Source organism: Macaca nemestrina, chromosome 11, assembly GCF_043159975.1.
Source record: "Macaca nemestrina isolate mMacNem1 chromosome 11, mMacNem.hap1, whole genome shotgun sequence".
Taxonomy (NCBI): domain Eukaryota; kingdom Metazoa; phylum Chordata; class Mammalia; order Primates; family Cercopithecidae; genus Macaca; species Macaca nemestrina.
This window is the reverse complement of record NC_092135.1, coordinates 117,725,874-117,747,704: the sequence shown is the minus strand read 5'-3', so window position 1 is coordinate 117,747,704 and position 21,831 is coordinate 117,725,874.

The window sequence follows — 21,831 nt, the reverse complement described above, 5'->3', positions numbered from 1 at the left end:
GAAGAAGGTTAAGTTTTCTGAGAAGCTAATGAGGGCCCCTCCTGAGTTCTGGGTAGGGTGAGGCATGACTCACCTGGTCAATGGTTTTGTAAAATTTGCAGAAGTAAGACATTTTTGTATGCTTTTTCTCGAAGAAGACCTCTAAGTATAAACTTCAGGCTCCACAAAATTCAAATCTACCCCTGCCAGACCTGCGACTGTGCCCATACCTCCCTCCTCCTTTTGCACAACGTGAAATTTCCCTGCTGATATGGTTAGCCTGTGTCCCCACCAAAATCTCAACTTGAATTGTATCTCCCATAATTCCCATTTGTTGTGGGAGGGACCCAAGGGGAGGTAATTGAATCATGGGGGCCAGTCTTTCCCATGCTATTCTCATGATAGTGGATAAGTCTCATGAGATCTGATGGGTTTATCAGTGTTTTCCGCTTTTGCTTCCTCCTCATTCTCTCTTGCCACCACCATATAAGAAGTGTCTTTCACCTCCTGCCATGATTCTGAGGCCACCCCAGCCATGTGGAACTGTGAGTTCAATTAAACCTCTTTTTTTTCCCACTCTCAGATATGTCTTTGTCAGCAGCATGAAAACAGGCTAATACACCTGCCGACACTAACTGGTTGACACACTAACCACAGAAACCATAAGGTAAAGGAAGCAGTGATGGGACCCACAAAGGGGACAGAGTCAGAGAGGAGAAAGAAAGTGCCAGGAAGGAAGAGCCACGAAGGCCTCCAAGGGGACTGGTGAGGAGCAAGGTGGAGAACTGCTTTCCAAGGTCTTTTAGACTCAGGATAGTCAAGGCAGCCTTGTGTAGGGCAACCAGACTGGCGGGGTTCAATATGGACTCTACCACTTATTGGCTGGGTGTTCTTAGGCAAGTTACTTGACCTCTCTGTGCCACGGTCCCCTCCTTGGCCAAGTAATAAAGAGTAGGTGTCTCATTGGATTGTGAGGATCAAATGAGCATTGCATATAAAATGCTTAGACCAGTGTGTGACACATAGAAAGCACGAGCGGGTGACAGTACCTTCCGGCTTTATCAAACATGAAATGCACAGCTAAGGTATTCTTTACAACAGGGATCCCCAACCCCCAGGCCAAGGACTAGTACTGGTCCGTGGCCTGTTAGGAACCCGGCTGCACAGCAGGAGGTGAGCAGCTGGTCCAGCGAGCATTACCGCCTGAGCTCCACCTCCTGTCGGATCAGTAGTGACATTAGATTCTCCTAGGAGAGTAAACCCTATTGTGAACTGTACATGCGAGGGATCTAGGTTGCATGCTCCTTATGAGAATCTAACTAATGCCTGATGATCTGAGGTGGGACAGTTTCATCCAGAAACTATTCCCCCATCCATGGAAAAATTGTCTTCCACGAAACTGGTCGCTGGTGCCAAAAAGGTTGGGGACTGCTGCTTTACACAATGCCAAGCCCACTGTATATTTTGTCACTCCAATAGCTTGCAAGTGGTAACACTATCTTCCTTAAAAGCACTCAGAGACCAGTTCCCCTTGCCTACTGTATATTTCCTACACCAGCAGTAGGGACCTGTCCCAGGCAAGACCTACTCCACTTTCCAGTATACTCCCCACTTCCTTTCACACAAACTGCCCATTCTGGCTGGGCACCTCTTTCTCTCCCCAGGTCAAGCCATGCTCCTCCCAGCCTCAAGTCTTTGCTTTAGCCCATCAGGAATGCCTTTCATCCTCCTTTCTAAATCTAGATATCTGAATTCCTGTGACATTCAGGTATTTCCTTCTTCATTCTTGCACTTAATCATTGCCCTCTGACTCAACAAAGAAAGCATGGCTTTGTGTTCATGCTAATGATCATCTGAGCTTCCGCCAAAGAATGAGAACATGAAGGAGAACAGGCATGGGGGAGAGTGGCAGGGAGGAGGTTTATACTTGTCCCTTCATCTATTCATTCATTCAAGCGATGGTTGTGGAGTGCTCACCAGTGCTTATATCCTATAGAGGGATACAGCACACATCAGAATTACCTGGAGGGCTTGGGAAAACATAGATTCTCAGGGCTAGAATTGGCTTATGAATTTGCATTTCTAACAAGATCCCAGATGATGCAATGCTGCTGGTTCAAGACTACAGTTCAGGTAGCACTGCCACAGAAGGCAGCCCCCACTTGGCGACTGATCTGTGATGATTCTGATTCACCAGTCATCTCTGAGCAGCATTCCCTCACCCATGCATGCGTTCCTGCCTGCATCAGGGTCTCCACATACAGAGTATTTCCTCTGGGATACTCTTCAATACTTGTACTTTCCTTACAAAGCTTGCCTGACTTCATCAGAGCCTCCCTACGCAGCCCCCACCCCGCCACATGAACACACACACACTTCCCTACTTCTGCTCCTTGTTTCTTTCATAGGACTTTCCAGAAACAAGTATTTGTTTGCTTGTTTCTCCCACTAGAATAGAAACTCCACAAAGGTGGGAACAATTTCTCTTTAATTTTTCTGTGAATCCCCATGAGGTGGGAAAAATTAAAGAAAGAAAGAAAAATAGAAATTTAAAAGGAGAAAAAACAAGCTGCCTGTGTTAGGCTGACTCATTTCAAAGACAGTAACAGGCAACGTTTTGATAATGTTATCTAAGGGCCAGAGCTCAAAGGAATGTGCTCTGAAGACTCTCCTAGTACTCCTCAACATAAGGATGTGAAGAGGTAAGTTTTCCTATCTCCCCTTTAGTGTAAGTAAACTCCCTCCTCGAATCCCATCCCCTGTGCTATGTAACGATACCTTGCTCCTTGCTCTGTAAATTTTATGAGTTCCTGTTTTTCCTATAGTTAATGATTGTAGGTTCCTGCTTTTTCATCTAAGCAGTATAGCAAAGGTTACCAGGCATGCCTGAACAGGTCTAGCTTGCAGCCAGCTAGACGCCACGGTGGGAGTCGCAAGATGAGTCTTTGTGAAACTCCTTTGAACTAACGAGATGACCATCTGGGCTTCATAGTGAGGAGTATACTAAACCTGAGTTATGAGCCTGCCTTAGTTTGATTAACGGCCTTTATCTTGCCTCTGTACATTCGTGTTCACGCCACCTACAAGTAGGTATGTAAGCAAAATCTTGTCTTTGTTTGGGGCCCAGTCTTTGGACGTTGGGTCTGCTGGGTCTGAGTGCACTCAATAAAAGATCCTCCTGTGTACCCTGAGGTCTCTCTTGCCCTCCTGATTTTCTGCAATACCCGGTGTCTAGCAAAGCGCTTGGAAGATAGCAGGTGCCCAATAAATGTGTTGATCCATTAACTAACTCTTCTGACATTATTTGGTGAGTGCCCACTCTGTGCCAGGAACTGTTCTAGGTGTTGGGGATACAACAGTGGACAAAATTGACCCAAAATACCCTCAGTTAGTGGAGAATACATTTTCATGGGGGGAGCCTGATAGTAAACAGGGAGTGTGATAAATGATTATATTTTATAAGACACTATAAGGTGTTAAGTGCTGTAGAAAAAAGTGAGCAGAGCAAGGGAGCAGGAATGCTTGCAATGGGGAGCTGGGCTGTGGGTTGAGATTTTAAATTGAGTGGTCAGTGTGGCCTCATGGAAACGGTGACATTTGAGCCAAGATTCAGGAGCTGAGGGAGTTTGCCAAGAGGATATCTTTGGAAAGAGCTCTCCAGACAGTTTAAAGTCCTTAAGGCAGCACTGCGCAATGGAGCTTTCCGAAATGATGTTGTCTACCTGTGCTGTGCAATACAATAGCTACAGGCCACCTATGGCAACTGAGCACTTGAAACATGACTAGTGCAACTGAGGGACTCAACTTTCTTTCTTTCTTTCTTTCTTTCTTTCTTTCTTTCTTTCTTTCTTTCTTTCTTTCTTTCTTTCCTTCCTTCCTTCCTTCCTTCTTTTTTTTGAGAAAGGCTAGAATGCAGTGGCATGATCATGGCTCACTGCAACCTCGAATTACTGGGCTCAAGCAATCCTCTCACCTCAGCCTGCCCTCCTATCTTTTTGAGGGAAAGAGGTTTAATTGACTCACAGTAGCTAGGACCACAGGCACACACCACCACATATCAGCAAGACCCTGTCTCTTAAATTTTTTGTAGAGACAGGGTCTTGCTGATATGATTTGGCTCTGTGTCCCCACCCAAATCTCATCTCGAATTGTAATCCCCATGTGTCAAGAGAGGGACCTGGTGGGAGGTGATCGGATCATGGGGGCCGTTTCCCCCATGCTGTTCTCATGATAGTGAGTGAGTTCTCACAAGATCTGATGGTTTAAAGTGTTTGGCAGATCCCCCCCACTCTCTTTTTCCTGCCACCTTGTAAAGAAGGTGCTTGCTTCTCCTTTGCCTTCCACTGTGATTGTAAATTTCCTGAGGCCTCCCCAGCCATGCAGAACTGTGAGTCAATTAAATCTCTTTCCTTCATAAATTAACCAGCCTCAGGTAGTTCTCTATAGTAGTGTGAAAATTGACTAATACAGTTGCCCAGGTTGGTCTCAAACTCCTGGGCTCAACCAATCCTCTCACCTTGGCCTCCCAAAATGCTGGGATTACAGGCGTGAGCTACCACACCCAGCCTTCAACTTTTTCTTTTTCTTTTTCTTTTTTTTTTTTTTCAGATGGAGTTTTGCTCTGTTGCCCAGGCTGGAGTGCAATGGCATGATTTCAGCTCACTGCAACCTCTGCCTCCTGGGTTCAAGCAATTCTCCTGCCTCAACCTCCTGAGTAGCTGGGATTACAGGCATGCGCCATCACGCCTGGCTAATTTTTGTATTTTTAGTACAAAATACAAAAGACAGGGTTTCACCATGTTGGCCAGGATGGTCTCGATCTCTTGACCTCGTGATCCACCTGCCTTGGCCTCCCAAAGTGCTGGAATTACAGAGGTGAGCCACCACGCCCAGCCTCAACTTTTATTTTAGTTGAATATAAGTAGCTGCACTTGGCTAGTGGAAATGAATCAAGCAGTGCAGCCCTAAAGCATGAACAGGTGAAGTGTGGCACAATGGAGGGGGCTGAGGGTTAGTGGGAGATGAACTCAGATAGGCACAACAGGATGGAGAAGGACTTTGTTGGTCATTGCAAGGACTCTGGCTTTTATCCCAAGTGAGATGGGAGCCATTGGAAGGTTCTGAGAAGAGCAGGGATATGATATGATTTCTGCTTTTAAAGGATTCCTTTAGCTATGGTTTGAAAGTAAACACAGAGGGGCTGAGGGGAGATGGAAAGAGACCAGTTGGGAGGCTGGGAGAGGCAGCTAGGTGAAAGACAGCGGTGGATCAGACCAGGATGCAGCAGTAAAGGCAATGCTAAGTGTCTGGTTAGAGATAGATTTTGAAGGTTGAGCCCATAGGATTTCCTGACAGATGCTGATTAAAGCATATATTAAGCTCCCAATACATGCCAGGCACTAGCTATGAACTACTTCTGATCCAGATTTGCCAGAGAAATGTCACCCAGACTTTGACTGGTACCAGCTCTTCCTAAGACTGATTGCACCACAGGGCATTTCTCACTCTCAGTGTCCCACAATTTGGTCTTCAAACATTGCCTCTTCAGATCAGAGCCAATATAGCCTGCTGGCACTGTGAAATGTGTTGTTATTCTTATTATTATTCACCCAGCATCACTGCATGGTATCTACATTAAGAAAATAGATGACTTGACTCCTCCATAAATCCTTCATTCTCCTGCTTTATTTCCCTGTCCATCACCTCCTCATTTATTCTTAATATTCAGGTTTTTGCATTCAAGGCCAGGCCAGCTCTCTCGAGGACTTCCATCTTCTTCCCTGCACATCTGCCCCGTCCTCCTGGGACTCACACAGCCTGAGGATGGGAAATTGAGTCATCTGTCTTCTGTAACCATATGGATAAGATGTAGTCATTACCGTTCTCAGCATTGTTGTGCTTTGGAAGCTAATTAAGACAATTAGCTATTAAATACCAAAAACAATTAAGCTAATTGAAATAAACCATATGCAGTTTACACCCTTGCATAGACAAAAAAATTAACATGTGGCTGAATGGTAGCGCTACAGACACTCCAATGCCAAAATAAATCAGGAACTATGGGAACCAAAGATGGAGATGTCTTAGCACCCAATCCGTTTACCGCCACTAAATGTTTCTCAAAACCATTCGGCTTGATTTTTGGAGATTTCTTGTATTCTGAAAAAGAAAAAAGTGCATTCCTGTCCAAATGTTTCTTTCAGGCTGTAAAACAGCAGAATCATGCTGTTTCCCTGCCTCTGACTCAACTCTGTGGCTGGATGCAGCACAGAGGAGAAAGGCCGCCTTCTCAGGGGACCTCGAAGCCTGTCTTTCAAAGTTAACCAAATCTCTAGGTGGAAAGGCGGTGTCCCATGGTTTTAGGTTGAGACTGGAAGTTTTAGATCACATTTCTAGTTTCCAGAGCGGAGCCAGAGGAGAAAAGAGAGACTCTACAGATGAGGGGTGCTCTGTAAGGAGTGTGTTTATCTGGAATTTTTTCAGCTGCAAGCGCCAAAGAACTCAACTAGAATTTGCCTAAACCGAAAATGGAATTTAGCTAAGGAGGACAACCTGCAGGGACCAGGAACTCAAAGGCTCCCAGGGACTCAGCCCAAAAAAGACTCTGTCTGTCTGTCTGTCTGTCTGTCTGTCTCTTATCTCTGCCCAGTTCTGTGTTGGCCACACTCTGGCTATAGAGAGGTCCTCCCTCTCTGTGAGGCAAGGACCACGGATGCTGCCAGTGCCAGTTTCGCAACTCTACTGGGTGAAGAGAACTCCTTATAACCAATGACCATGTATCCCCTTGTCTATACAGACCTGACCTTTGGACCTTTCACCATAGCTGTAATATAGGATAGGATGATTCATCAGATCCACAGGCCCATCTCTTCCTGCTTCCATCTCATTTATGGCCAATTAGACACACAAGGGATAGAAAAGCTTGCAGAAGAGCAAAGCTAATAACTAGCTACATGGTCCCTAGATCGAGAAGCTAACAAAAGGATCTGACTTTGATGGAGAGAGATTAGAAATGGCAGTGCCTAGGGAAAAGTGTAAAAGGGATCTGAGCATTCATAAAACTGCATTTTTGTAGTTTTACCATCCTGCCATTTCTATGCTGGATATTAAAGAAATGAGATTAAAGAAATGAGATTTAAAAAATGAGGATTCCATTCCTCCAGCATCTACTTCAATCACAGTCCACAACAACCTTCTGTAAAATGAGGGAAGCAATGAGGTAGAGAGGAAATCCCCCTAGGAAGAACTAGCTTTTTCCTCCTCTATAACTGATCTGAGACATTATCCATTTTTTTATTGACATTTGCTATTTGGGAGGTGGAGTCATCTAGTATCTAAACCCACTTCCTATGTATGAGAAATTCCCTACCTTAAAAGCAGTCCTGGTAAAAGTTTAACAACCATCTATGAAAAAAAGGAGGGGAGGACCTAATTTATAGTGTCTGCTGATTTTTCTGGTGTAAATATTCCCACAATGGCCAATTGCAAGCTATTAGTGTGATGTCACTGAATTGGGAAGAAATGTGCCATAGCACATCACTATAGAATATTTCCACCATATACAGATATAACAGACATAAATAACTTCCAGAATATAGGCAATAGTAAAAGTAACAAAATAATTGGGAAGTCACGAATTTTGAGTATTTAGTACCTTTATTTTTAATATAATGTATTTGCCTGTGTTTTAATATAATGTATTTTTTAATTATACATTTTATTGAATTAGTGTCACAACCAGAATATTGACATGGACAGGGCAAAATTAAAGAACATTTCAATCACAATAATGATCCCCCAAGTTGCCTTTTTATAGCTGTCCCCTCCCTAACCTCTGGAAACCACTAACCTGTTCTCTATTTCTACAACGTTGTCACTATAAGAATATTGTATAAATGGAATCATACAGTGTGTAACCTTTTGAGATTGGCTTTTTCAACTCAATGTTATTCTCTGGAGATACACAGTTTACTGTGTTGTGTGTGTCAAAAGTTTATTCTGTATCACTGCACCATTAACCATTCACCCATTAAAGGACATCTGCATTGTCTCAGTTTTTGGCTATTGCAAATAAAACTGCTATAAAATTTGTTTAGTTTATTGTGTGAATATAAGTCTTCATTTCTTTGTGATAAATGCCCAAGAGAGCAATTGCTGAGTCATATGGTAGTTGTATGTTTAGGTTTTTAAGAAACTGCCAAACTGTTTTCCAGAGTGGTTGTCCCATTTTACCTTTCCACCAGTAATGTATGAGTAATCCAGTTTCTCCACATCCTGGCCAGCATTTGATGATATCACTATTTTTCATGTTTCTCTGTCTCTCTTTCTCTCTCTCTGTCTCTCTCTCTCTCTGACATCCTGATAGGTGTACGGTGACACCTTATTATGGTTTTAATTTGCATTTCCCTAATAGCTAATAAGGTTGAACACCTTCTCATGTGCTTATTTGCTATTGCATATTCTCTTTAGTAAAATTTCTCTTCGTGTCTTTTGCCCATTTTTTAAGTGGATTATTTGGTTTTTTGATGTTGAGTTTGAGAAGTTTTTTTTTTTTTTGAGACAGACTCTCACTCTGTTACCCAGGCTGGAGTGTAGTCGCATGATCTTAGCTGACTGCAACATCTGCCTACCGGATTCAAGCGATTCTCCTGCCTCAGCCTCTCAAGGAGGAGAGAGGCAGGAGGCATGTGCCTGTAATCCTAGCTAGGATTACAGGCACATGCCACCACACCGGGCTAATTTTTTGAATTTTAGGTAAAGATGGGGTTTCACTGTGTTAGTCAGGATGGTCTCAATCTCCTGACCATGTAATCCGCCTGCCTCAGCCTCTCAAAATGCTAGGATTACAGGAGTGAGCCACCATGCCTGGCCCTGAGGAATTCTTTATATAGTCAAGACACTAGTCCTTTATTAGATATGTGGTTTGCAAATATTTTCTCCCACTCTGTACTTTGTTTTTTCATCCTCTTAACAAGGTCTTTTGCGGCACAAAATTTTAAAATTTTAGTAAAGTCTATTTAATCAATTTTTTTTTCCTTTTATGCTTTTGTTGTCAAGTCAAAGAACTCTTTGCCTAACCCTAATCCCAAACATGTTATCCTATTTTCTTCTAAAAATGTTTATAGTTTCAAGTTTTACATTTAATTCTATGATGTATTTTGAGTTAATTATTGTATAAGGTATGAGACTTGCATCAGAGTTTTGTTTGTGTTTACCAATGGATGTTCTTCTGGTACATTATCATTTGTTGAAAAGGATATTTTTTCTCCAATGAATTACTTTTGCACCTTTTGTCAAAAATTGGTTGAGTATATTTATGTTGGTCTATTTCTAGGTTTTCAAATTCTGTTCTATCAGTCTTCGCATTATCCCTCCACCAATACCACACAGTCTTGATTATTGTAGCTATACAATAAGTCTTAAAATCAGGTAGACTGATTCATCCCACTTTATTCTCCTTTTACAAAATTATTTTAGCTATTCTGGTTTCTATGCCTTTCCATATAAATTCTAAAATAATTTTGTCTATATCTACAAAAAAGCTTTGCTTAGATTTCAATAAAAATTGCATTAAACCTATATATCAGTTTAGGACAAATTGACAACTTTACAATGCTGAATCTTCCAATCCATGAACATAGTATACCTCTCCATTTATTTAGATCTTCATTGATTTCTTTCATCAACCTTGAGTAGTTGATATAGTTTGGATATTTGTCCTCTTCAAATCTCATGTCACCTCAATGTTAGAGGTGGGGCTTAGTGGGAGGTGTTTGGGTCCTGGGGGTGGATACCTCAAGAATGGGTTGGTGCCATCCTCATGGTAATGAGTGAGTTCTCACTTTGTTACCACAAGATCTGGTTTTTAAACAGTGTGGCACTTCCCCACCCCCTTGCTTTCTCTCTCACCATATGACACACCTGCTCCTCCCTCACCTTCCACTATGATTGTGAGGTACCTGAGGGCTTCACCAGAAGCAGATGCTGGCACCATGCTTCTTGCACAGCCTGCAGCATCATGAGCCAAACAAATCTCTTTTCTTTATAAATTATCCAGTTTCAGGTATTTCTTCATAGCAACACAAAATAGAGTAATGCAGAAGTTTTCAGCATATAGATTCTGTAAATTTTTATTAGATTTATAAAAAAGTATTTCATTTCTTGAGTGGGCTGCATATGGTATTGTACTATTAATTTTGGTATACATGTGTTTACTGCTAATATATAGAAATGCAATTGATTTCTGTATATTTATCTTGTATCCTATGATTCATCTTGAACTAAATCACTTGTTCCAAAAGTTTTTTTGTTTTGTTTTCATTTTTATAGATTTCTTAGGATTTTCTATGTAGATAGTTATGTTATCTGCAAACAGGGACAATTTTTTTTCTGATCTGTATATCTTTTGTTTCTTTTTCTTGCCTGTTGCACTAGCTAAAACTTCCAGCACTGAATTGAATAAGAGTGGTAAGAGAGGATATCCTTACCTTGTTCCCAACCTTAGGGGAAGTGCAATCAATCTCTCACCATTAAGTACAATATTAGCTGTAGATTTTGTGTAGACACCCCTTATCAAGTTGAGGAAACCCCCCTACACTTCTATTTTCCTAAGAGTTATTAACATAAAAGGGTGTTGAATTTTGTCAGATGCATTTTCTGCGTCAATTGATAGGATGATGTGATTTTTTTTAACTTGTTAACATGGTGGATTACAGTAATTGATTTTTAAATACTGAAACAGCTTTTCATGGCTAATAAATTCCACAAGATCATGATATATAATTTTTCTATATTGATGAATTATACTTGCTAATATTTTGTTAAAGATTTCTTGCATCTGTATTCAGGAGAGATGCTAGTCTTTAGATTTCTTTTTGAGGGATTATTTTTGTCTGGTCTTGATATCAGAGGAATACTAGCTTCATAAATTTCATTAGGAAGTAATCCCTCCTCTTCTATTTCTGGAAGAGGTTGTATAAAATTGGTAGCAATTCTTATTTAAATATTTAGTAAAATTCTTTAGTCAAACCATCTTGGCCTGGAAATTTGGGGGCAGGGGTGGTAAGGAGGAGTTTTAAAGTAAGAAATCAGCTTTCTTAATCTTTACAGGGCTATTCAAATTGTCTCTTTTTTTTAAGAGATGGGGTCTCACTCTGTCACCCAGACTAGAGTGCAGTGGCTTGATCACAGCTCACTGCAGCCTAAACTCCTAGACTGCAGTGATCCTCCCACCTCAGCCTCCTGAGCAGCAGGGATTACAGGCACAAGCCATGGTGCCCAGCTTCAAATTAACTCTTTCATAGAGTGAGTTGTGGTCATTTGTGTTTTTTTAAGAAATGGTCTATTTCATCTGGGTTGCCAAATTTATGTGTGCAAACTTGTTCATAGTATTCACTATTAGTCTTTTGATGTATGCAAGGTCTTCAGTGATATCTCACTCATTTCTTTTTTTTTTTTTTTTTTTTTTTTTTTTGAGACGGAGTCTCGCTCTGTCACTGAAACCTCTGTGTCCCGGATTCAAGCAATTCTCGTGCCTCAGCCTCCCCAGTAGCTGAGATTACAGGCATGCACTACCACACCCAGCTAATTTTTGTATTTTTAGTAGAGATGGGATTTCACCACTTGGCCAGGCTGGTCTCGAACTCCTGACCTCACGTGATCCACCTGCCTCGGCCTCCCAAAGTGCTGGGATTACAGGCATGAGCCACCACACCCAGCCTGTTTCATTCTTGATATTGGCAATGTGTGTCTGCCTTTTCGTCAGTCTTGCTAGAGATTTGTCAATTTTATTGACTTTTTCAAAGAACATATTCTTGGTTTCATTGATTTTCTCTATTGTTTTTCTGTTTTCAATTTTGCTCGTATCTACTCTTATCTTTATTATTTCCTTCCTTCCATTCACTTTGGGTTTAGTTTGCTTATCTTTTCTAGGTTCTTGAGGTAGGAGCTTAGATTATTAGTTTGAAACTTCTCCTCTTTTCTAATGTACACATTTAATGCATATATTATTTCCCTCTCAGCATTGCTTTGGCTGTGTCCCACAAATTTTGATGTGTTATATTTTAGTTTTCGTTTAGTTCAATAATTTTTTAAATTTTCCTTGAGTCTTCCTTTTTGACTCATTAATTACTTAAAATACGTTGTTTAGTTTCCAAGTGTTTAGAGATTTTCCTATTATTTTTCTGTTATTCTAGCTTAATTCCATTGTGGTCAGAAAACTCTATATTATTTTAATTCTCTTAAGTTTGTTGCAATTTGTTTTATAGCCCAAAATAGGGTTTATCTTGGAATATGTTCCATGACCACGCAAAAAGAATGTGTATTCTGATGGTTTAGCCTTAGTATTCTATAAATGTCAGTTAAATCTTTCTCTCAGTTGATGTTGAGTTCTTCCATATCCTTGCTGACTTTAGCTATCGATTGTTCTAGAAATTGTTGAGAGAGGGGTGTTGAAGTCTCCAGTTACAATTGGGATTTGTCTGTTTCTCCTTTCAGTTCAATTGGTTCTTGCTTCTCCTATTTTGCAGCTCTGTTGTTTGGTGCATGTACATTTAGGATTGATATGTCTTCTTGGTGAATTGACTATTTTACCATTATAAGTGTCCCTCTCTGTCTCTTACTGCTGAGTGATTACAAAGGTTCTGACTCCCCACTAAGCATCCTCTGGCACCATCCAGTGGGAAGGAGGAAGGGTGCCTTATTACTGCAAGGTGGGGCTGAAAGTCCAGGTTCTACTTCTCCTATGACATCAGTCCATCATGAGTATTGAGCTGCCTTGACAGTTTCTTAAGGTTGGAAGTATAAGCCGCCAATTTAGCCTTTGTTGGCCTGAGTTGGGATGGGGCGAACACAGATTTTTCTGCTGCGTTTGGCCGTTAGTGTCTGAAAGTTTTCTATCTTGCTCTGTTTCTTCTTTCCTACTCCTTTGACTAAAGAGAGCAGACTTTGGTTGGGGCTTTTTTGCCTACACCTATTGACATTTCTGCATTGCCAGTTTCTTCAGCTCCAAGTCTGGGATATATGACACAAAAAGAAAATACAAGGAACTCAGTAATGTATTATTCTTTGGGTCCCAACGTCCCTAGCTGGGCTGCCTTCTTCTTGCCTCCATTCAGAGTCTTATATTTCTTTTATACTTTGCAAGAGGAATAGAGACAGTATATCTACTATAATTTACTTTTTAATAATGACTATGTTTAACCACCAGTTCACAAGTCCCTGAAATTTTTACAAACAGCTCTTGTAAACTAGCTCCAACACATCGCTACTGAGTGTCAGAGCCAGAGCTGCCTCCCACCACAGAAGCTGAAATGCCACAAACCTCTTTCCCAGCCTTCTACAACTTGGACACAGACACATGATATAAGTCAGTCAGGCACATTCGTCTGAAACCTTGTGATGGATGCAGGTAGGAGTGATGGATGCAGAGAAGATGGACAGTGCAGAATCCTCCTGGTGGCCATTCCAGGGGTGATATCCCCCACCAGGGGCTCAACTGTGGCATCTCATGTTCCACAGCAACAGCCACATTGCCACCGGCTGTTTTCTGTGGCATGTCTGTGACCATGGTTCTGACCAACACTGCTTTTCAGTTGGAGTCTCCTACCTTCCCAGTGATTCTGTGAATGGCTTTTCAACAGCTCTGTTTCTGCCTAAATCAGCTGGAGCTGGCTTTGTTTGGTGCAAATAAGAATTTTAACTGATACACATTCCCACTGGCTCTCAGCAGCAAACCCCCTGGGAAACAAAAAACCTCAGCCTCTACCACAGAATGTCCTTATTCTTGCTCAGGGGAAATTATCTGAGGAATAATTAACAGCAAACGGAACAGCAGAATGTAACTTAGAAGGGCTTACTGAGAGGGACTGCTAAGACCCCAAAGCCATCACGACTTAACCTGCTTCCTCAGTTGCCAAATACCCTCCTCAGCAATTCTGATCCCCCACACAGTGAACATGTGTTTAATTATAGTCTCCTGTGAGATGAGCAATTTGGCATGGTGCAGAATATACCATCTAGCCTGACCTTGGGAACAAGACAATCCAATGACACTAAAATCTTACTTTCCTTTCTCCCTTTCCCACTTCCGCTCTCTCCCCCTGCACTGCTGGAGACTCACTGGTTAGGAAAGTCTTTTATGTCCTTGAGGGTGGATTTTGTGCACTGAAAAGACCACTCTGAGATTTACTTAGGTTTTGAAAATTAGTATTCAATTTATTAAATTTATAGATTTAGAAATTTATAGCTCTTCCTTACGCTTTTAAAATCACCTTAGGAATCTTATTATCCTATTTATAAGTCTAGCAAATATTAACCATCACTTTGAGAGGGTCTTGATTAATGCTTAGCCCCATTTACACACTTAGTTAATTAAACATCTTTAACATTTTAAATGGCATTTAATAAATTTAATAAATTCAATTCCTTTTTAAGTACTTCATCTGACTGACAAACCTTCCCAAGTACAAAAGTAATTCTTACAGACTTAATAAATTCAGCATACAAGACAGAGTGAATCTTAAATTCTCTTACATGTCCAAACTATATGTAAACTTGGAAATGTTTCAACTTATCACAAATTTCAATCAATTATTCAAGTACATACATTAAAATGAAATATTGAAGGTGGTCTAATATTCCAATAGGCCAAATTCTCCAAAATTATGCCTACACAAATATTATATGTGTACAAATTCTTTAACTTGAAAATATGAAAACTATAGTTTTGATTCCCTTAAACATTTGTGTGCTTAATTTTAAATTTTCCCAGGGCTAAAAAAATTAAATGAAATGAAAATAAATTTTCCCAGGGCTACTAAAATGTCTACCCACAAGAGAGGTATTCCCTTCTCAGCCACCTGAGGTTGCTAATCAACCAGAGATTCTGGGTAGGATGCTAACTGCATCCTAGCTGCTGACTCTATGGACCTATCAAGCCCTATTTCCAGTTTCTAACTTGCTTTTTTTTTTTTTTTTTTTTTTTTTTTTTTGAGACGGAGTCTCGCTCTGTCGCCCAGCCCAGGCTGGAGTGCAGTGGCGCGATCTCGGCTCACTGCAAGCTCCGCCTCCCGGGTTCACGCCATTCTCCTGCCTCAGCCTCCCGAGTAGCTGGGACTACAGGCGCCCACAACCGCGCCCGGCTAATTTTTTTTTGTATTTTTAGTAGAGACGGGGTTTCACCATGGTCTCGATCTCCTGACCTTGTGATCCGCCCGCCTCAGCCTCCCAAAGTGCTGGGATTACAGGCGTGAGCCACCGCGCCCGGCCTCCAGTTTCTAACTTTCTAACTTAAAGATGGAGGTGGCTGAGTAGACTAGTTCCTTGATTACAAGTGATCAGTTACTAACGGTCAAGGCAGAGTAGAGTCCATAACTCCCTATCCAGGTTCTATACCTGACTGTGTATTTATGTGACCCTTAAGGCTTATAACTATATATTTGTCCATCTATCTCTACAGAATCCTGCATCGTTTTCACGTGCTTCTTATCTCATAGGACCACACACCTCTTACAGATGTTTAAACGTCACCTAATTGAATTCTGGTGATCTCTCACAGCTTTGTCCAACATCCCGAGATCATTCTCCAAGTCACTGCTCACCCCTACCCTTCACCCTACCCATCCTACCCTCTGTGGTCTCTGAGTTCCTGATTCCCCTAGGAATGCAAAAATGGACTCCCCCAGGATCTATGTACCTTTTGACCTGGCGAAACTAAAGGAGAAAGTTCCTAAGCCTAGTAATTCTGCTGAGAGATTATTTGGGGGTTCCTATAGCACTACAGCCACTGCTTCCCCCCTCCTGAACCCCCTGCTTCCTGAGCAAGCACTGCAGTGATCAGGGTCTGTTGAAAGAACAAAGTCTATGAAGGAGGTGCTGGAGCCAAATTCCTAATCTCTCAGAAAGATGAGGCAACTTAGCCAAAGTCCAGTTAGTGACTGAGTGAGGCCAGAACCAAGGATTCCCAACTGCCAGTCCCCATGTTCTGGCCACCCAACTGCAATGCCATCAACAGCAGCAAAGCCAGCAAAGCAAGAGAGGTGCTCACAGATCACAGCCCCAACCAAGCAGCCTAAACATTAGAATGTGCTATGTGCGGCCCTTTCTTTTTTTTTTTTAACTTTAAGTTTCAGAATACATGTGCAGAACGTGCAGGTCTGTTACATAGGTATACGTGTGTCATGGTGGTTTGCTGCACCTATCAACCCGTCACCTAACGCATTAGCTATTTGTCCTGATGCTCTTCCTCCCCTCACCCACCACCAACCTGACAGGCCCCGGTGTGTGTTGTTCCCCTCCCTAAATCCATGCATTTATGTGCAGCCCTTTCTGTTGGTTGATAAACAGAATAGAAATAGGCATGGGTCCTGCCCTCAAGCTTACTTTCTAAAATAAATATGCATACTGTGTATTTGCATTTCCATATCAAGGAGAAGCAATAATAAGAAATAACTTTCAACCACAGTGGAAATCGTGGTGAAAATCAACCATAGGAAAGAATATATTGGTTTAGGACAATGGTTCTCAAACCCTGACTCCATATTAGAATCTCTGGGGTTTTGAGGGAAAGGCAGGGGGAGGGGAATGTTAAATAAAATACCAGTGTGAGCCTGACACGGTGGCTCACACCTGTAATCCCTGTACTTTGGGGGGCCAAGGCTGGAGAATCAGTTGAGCTCAGTTCAAGACCAGCCTGGAAAACATAGTGAGACCCTATTTCTACAAAAAATAAAAATTAATTAATTTAATTTAATACCAGTGTGAACCTGTAGAGATGAGGTTCAGACACTGATATGTTTTGAAACACTCCAGGTGATTCCAGTGCTTAGCCAAAGTTAAGATCCTCTGGCTTGAAGCAATGATTTCTGATATTTTAGTCCTTTCCCTGGCATTGTCACAATTTCTTGCTGTGTATGCTCCATTAGTCCATTCTTGCACTGCTATAAAGAAATACCTGAAACTGGGGCCAGGTGCAGTGGCTCATGCCTATAATCCTAGCACTTTGGGAGGCCAAGGTGGATGGATCACCTGAGGTCAGGAGTTCAAAACCAGCCTGGCCATCACAGCAAAACCCCATCTTTACTAAAAATACAAAAATTAGCCAGGCATGGTGGCACGTACCTGTAATCCCAGCTACTCGGGAGGCTGAGACACGAGAATTGCTTGAACCCAGGAGGCAGAGGTTGCAGTGAGCTGAGATCACACCACTGCACTCCAGCCTGGGTGACAAAGTAAGACTCCGTCTCAAAAAAAAAAAAAAAAAAAAAAAGAAATACCTGGAACTGGGTAATCTCTAAAGAAAAGAGGTTTAATTGGCTCACGATTCTGCAGGTTGTTACAGGAAACACAGAGGCTCTGCTTCCGGGGAGGCCTCAGGAAACTTACAGCCATAGTAGAAGGTGAAGGAGAAGCAGACATGTCTTACATGGCCAGAGCAGGGGCAAGAGAGAGAAGGGAGGTACAACAAACTTTTAAATGACCAGATCTCATGAAACCTCACTCACTATCGCAAGAGCACCAAGGGGCAATCCGCTGCCATCATCCAATAACCTCTCACCAGGCCCCACCTCCAACACTGGGGATTGCAATTCAACATGAGATTTGGGCAGGAACACAGATCCAAACCATATCATATGCCTACTAACTGTGCAGTTATAAACTTAGTACTTTTCCTTTAAATCAATTCACTATTTTTAACATATGTATTTAGACTTATCCTACACAATACTGTCTGCAAAATTATGGGGCTCAAGTACTCATTATGTTTTTTTCTAAAACACATGAAAATATATAACTGTGACAGCTAAACTATCAAAACTCCATCTACAATCGTCTCACGCACCACTACTGGTATTCTTCCCCACTTGGGGAAACACTGCCTGGGGACTCCTTTGATCTCAGAGAAACGTTCCCCAGTTCTGGGCTCTTTTCAGTAGTTTTGAGGACTTGCTGCTTTGTATTTGTTGACACAACTTGGTTATTTTAAAACGTTGTTTGCTGATTGGGTACAGTGTATATTGCTCGGGTGACAGGTGTACCAAAAGCTCAGGAATCACCACTCAAGAAGTTATCCATGTAACCAAACACCATCTGTTCCCCAAAACCTACTGAAATAAAAATAATTTTAAAAATTAAGTTTAAAATGTTGTTTGCTGTGTAGGCCACATTCGTGGGAAAATTCCACCTATCTCAAGAGCTTGATATCCTGACCAGCTGCTCTAGGCCTTACAGTCTAGGCAGGATGTCCCTGGAAGAGACACCACTTCCTGAGAATGTCTCCTTCCTAAGCTCCCCCGACCCACCTGCTCTCTCCCAAGCCTGGAAAAGCTGCATGAGCTCCCTGGTGGCCCTAGAGCGCAAGGACCGCTATGGTCTCTCTTCCGATAACCAGTTATCACAGACGAGCACGCACTGCTCACTGGATCTAAATGTGGTGGAGTCTGCGACCTCTTGGTCCTTCTTTCTCTGCCACCAGCTCACCCCCTTGCCCTCCATGCACCCCTGTGACCAGGCACTGTAGGAGGCATTAGGAGTACAAAGGAGACTCAGGCCAGGTCTCTGCCCATCTCACAGCCTAGAAGGAGACAGACAAGAACACGCAATGGGCATGCAGTGAGAGAGGCGGCGTGGCAGGGGATGCTTAGGGACTCGCAAATGAAAGTCTGGTTTTGCACCCTCCTCCATGCTCCCCTCACCCCCACCTTCCTACCAGCTCTGAGCCCTTGCTCCCAGCCCCTTCCTCATCACCAGCTGTGCCCCACCTCCTCTTTGTCCCTCCTCTCCCATGGTACTGAGCCCTGTCCCTGGAATTGCAGGCATTAAAGAGCTCCCTGCTCCTCCTCCCCATCTCCCAAATTCAACTGTGACTCATCCACCATCCAGAGAACATCCCAGTGGCTGTCCGCTTAGTCAGCACTTAATAAAGCATTGTTCAGTAAAAAGAAACGGTTCCAACAAAATTAAAAATAATCTCAGCAGCAGGCTCAAATATTAAATCTTCCTTCCAGAACATAAATCCTACAAACACTGGAGTCTGCTCTTTGCACAAGTGGTGAATCACAATTATATAATTTATTTATCTGAAAACCACATTCCTCACTTTGCATTTCCTTTTTTGCCACACTGGATTCAATCCACCACTCCCTGCTTGCCCAAAATCTGTTTTATTGTTGTTTTCGGCAATGGCTTAATCGCAAGCTGCACGGGCAGTGCTCGGCGCAGGTGCCCTTGAGTTCTGTGTCACCTTTCCTTTGCTGCTCAGAATTCCCTTTGAGAGTTCCAAGTGTCAACAGGCATGATCATTATTTGAGTCACCTGATAAGATACAAGAAGAAATGTCACGCAGGCTACCAAATGGGACACATTATTGCCACGTTCTGTGCCCTAAAGGAGGGGCCCAGGGCAATCCCAGCAGATGGTCTATGAGCTCTGACAGCCAGACGCTGTCACAAGGGCATCAGATATCTTGAGTGAGCCGAATCCTCAGCATGAACAAGAAAGTGACAGCCGCCCTCTTTGCCCAAAGTAAAAGAATGAGCTAGCACTCCTCAGGGCCTGAAGTGGGCCTGAACTTGTCCGGGGATAATGAAAGCTTTAGGCAGCTGCCCAAGATGTGGCCATAACCCCACTCAGAAAGCAGTAAGGGGAGGGGGAAATGGCGACAGGCTGGATGTCCTTACTGAAGGGCTGGTGCACGTGCACGTTCCCAAAGCCACTTCCAGTCCAGAGCAGATGGCAGAGAGGCCGGATGTTCAAAAATACAATGGCTTTTGTCCCCTTTTTAGTAACTGTCCTGTCCTACCCCCAGAGCTGGGCCATCAGGGCCGGCTGGGGCTCCCCTCCACTAACTCTCCTCTGCACCTTGAAGAGGGCCGGAGTTGAGGGCCCCAGCACTCCAAGAGAGGAAGGTCAGAGGCCCGGTGAAGAGAAAGTCAGAGGAGGAAACACCAGGGCTACAAAGGGCTTCAGGACAAACTCTGAATGTCCCCAAATGACATGCTCTCTGACCAGCCAAGCCCCAGGCCAGGCCCATTGCCTTTCTATGGGTTTGCCGTGTGTCTGGTGTCCCCTGTGTCACACGCCCAAGCTGGGTCTCTCTTTCCTCTCCTATCCCCCTGGGTCTGCATCCCTGGCAGCCATTTTGGTTGCCACAGCGTCCTGGGTCTTCTCAATCCTCCATGGTCACCCTGAGTGTGTTGGGTGAGCTCAGAATGTTAGCTAACCCTGGCCTCCTGCCCTTCCTAAACGACGGCTGCCCTCCCTTGGTATGGATGTGGTCGTCTTTAAATGAGTAACGCTGCCAGGGTGACAAGCGGTTATCACTGGCTGTCATTGAAGCTTTTTCGCCTATTGCTCCGAGGCCTCAAGCCCCAGCTTTGCTGGAGCCCACCCTGACCCACCAGCCGGGACCAGGACTCATTCCCCGTGTCAGAAGGCCCCGCCCCTCTTCATTTCGCAGTGGAGGAACACCCACAGTTTGCAGCTATTTGCCAAGCAGAGATGACTGACACCATCTGTGTCCAGTGAGGAATCCAGCTTTCTAGACCCACACTGACATTTCCTTGCAGGGGCTGGAAAAAGTGCAGTTCCTTCCTGTGGGGTCTAGGAATCCCCGAGACCAAACAGGGGAACCTGACCGCATCCAGGCTGGCAAGGAGAAGCAGGACTCTGGGAAGGAACCAGGGTCCTCACGTGCAAAGCCTCTCCACCAAACTTGTCTGAGTGGCCCCTGCCATCTGTGTTTAGAATCTTCTCTGCACTGGTCCCTTCTAGGTTTTGCATTTGACCTTGACTTCGTTCCTTGGCAAAGTTCTTTTGAAATTCCACCCAGCCTTGGCCAATCTAAAGGAAAAGGAATCTTGTCCTCATATACACCAGGGGAGAGGCTAAATGTAGTTAGAGGCCACATGGCACCAGAGACCCAGGGAGCCTAGGTGGACAGGAATAAAATGCTTACACCCGGACAATAATCCAGGGCATCTGGAGGGCTCTTCTTTTCCTTAGGAACACAACAAACAGCCTCACGGTGGCCTGTCCCTTCTCTCCTGACCAGTTTCGGGGCACCAGCTGTTGGCCTGAACCTGGGAGTGTATGATAACCGCACCTGACGGCAGGAACTTAAGCACAGCCTGAGAATGGCCCTGTGTGGCAGGCGCACCTGAATGTATGTTCCAAGCTAGGGAATCCAGGAGTCGCCAACCTGGAGAGTCCTTCCTTGTCTACGAGAAACATCTGAGCCCCCGGGCTGTGGAACACAGCCATAAAGGTAAAGGTCCAGGCCCAAGTCTGGGTTGAATGAAGATCCCCAGGTGGAGGTTGTTAGGGGGAAGGTGCTAAGTGGAAATGCTACAGAAACTGCTTTTTGCAAGCGGTTGTGGTTCCTCCTGCCCCCGCTCACCACCGCTGGACTCTCTCCCCTGTATGTAAGACCCAGTAAAACTCCATGTCTCGTTTGCTAGTCTGGGTCTCCTTTCCCACCTCTTGAGCCTGGTGCCTTCGCCACTGGAGTTGATAGGAGTTCAGCACATCGGGGAGCAAAATTGGAAAAAGAGAAGAAAGCAGCAGCACCAGCTCCGGAGGAAATTGCTGGGGGCTGAGGGATCCCCGGCCTCAGAAGCTCTGAGCTGCCCAGAGCTGCGGACCACGGAACGTGCCTGTCCGGGCTGGTCTCCCCGGGAGGAACTAGATGCACTTGAATGGGCTCTCTGAGCTCCGCGGATCCACCAGGTGGCAGTGCTGCTATTCCTCAGCCGGGACAGAGCCTGCAGCACGCGAGAGTAGCCACCAGAGGGCAACGGGGGACGATGTGCTCCTTCAGGCTGGGGGTTGCCTAGCAACTATGACGCAATGGGCTCC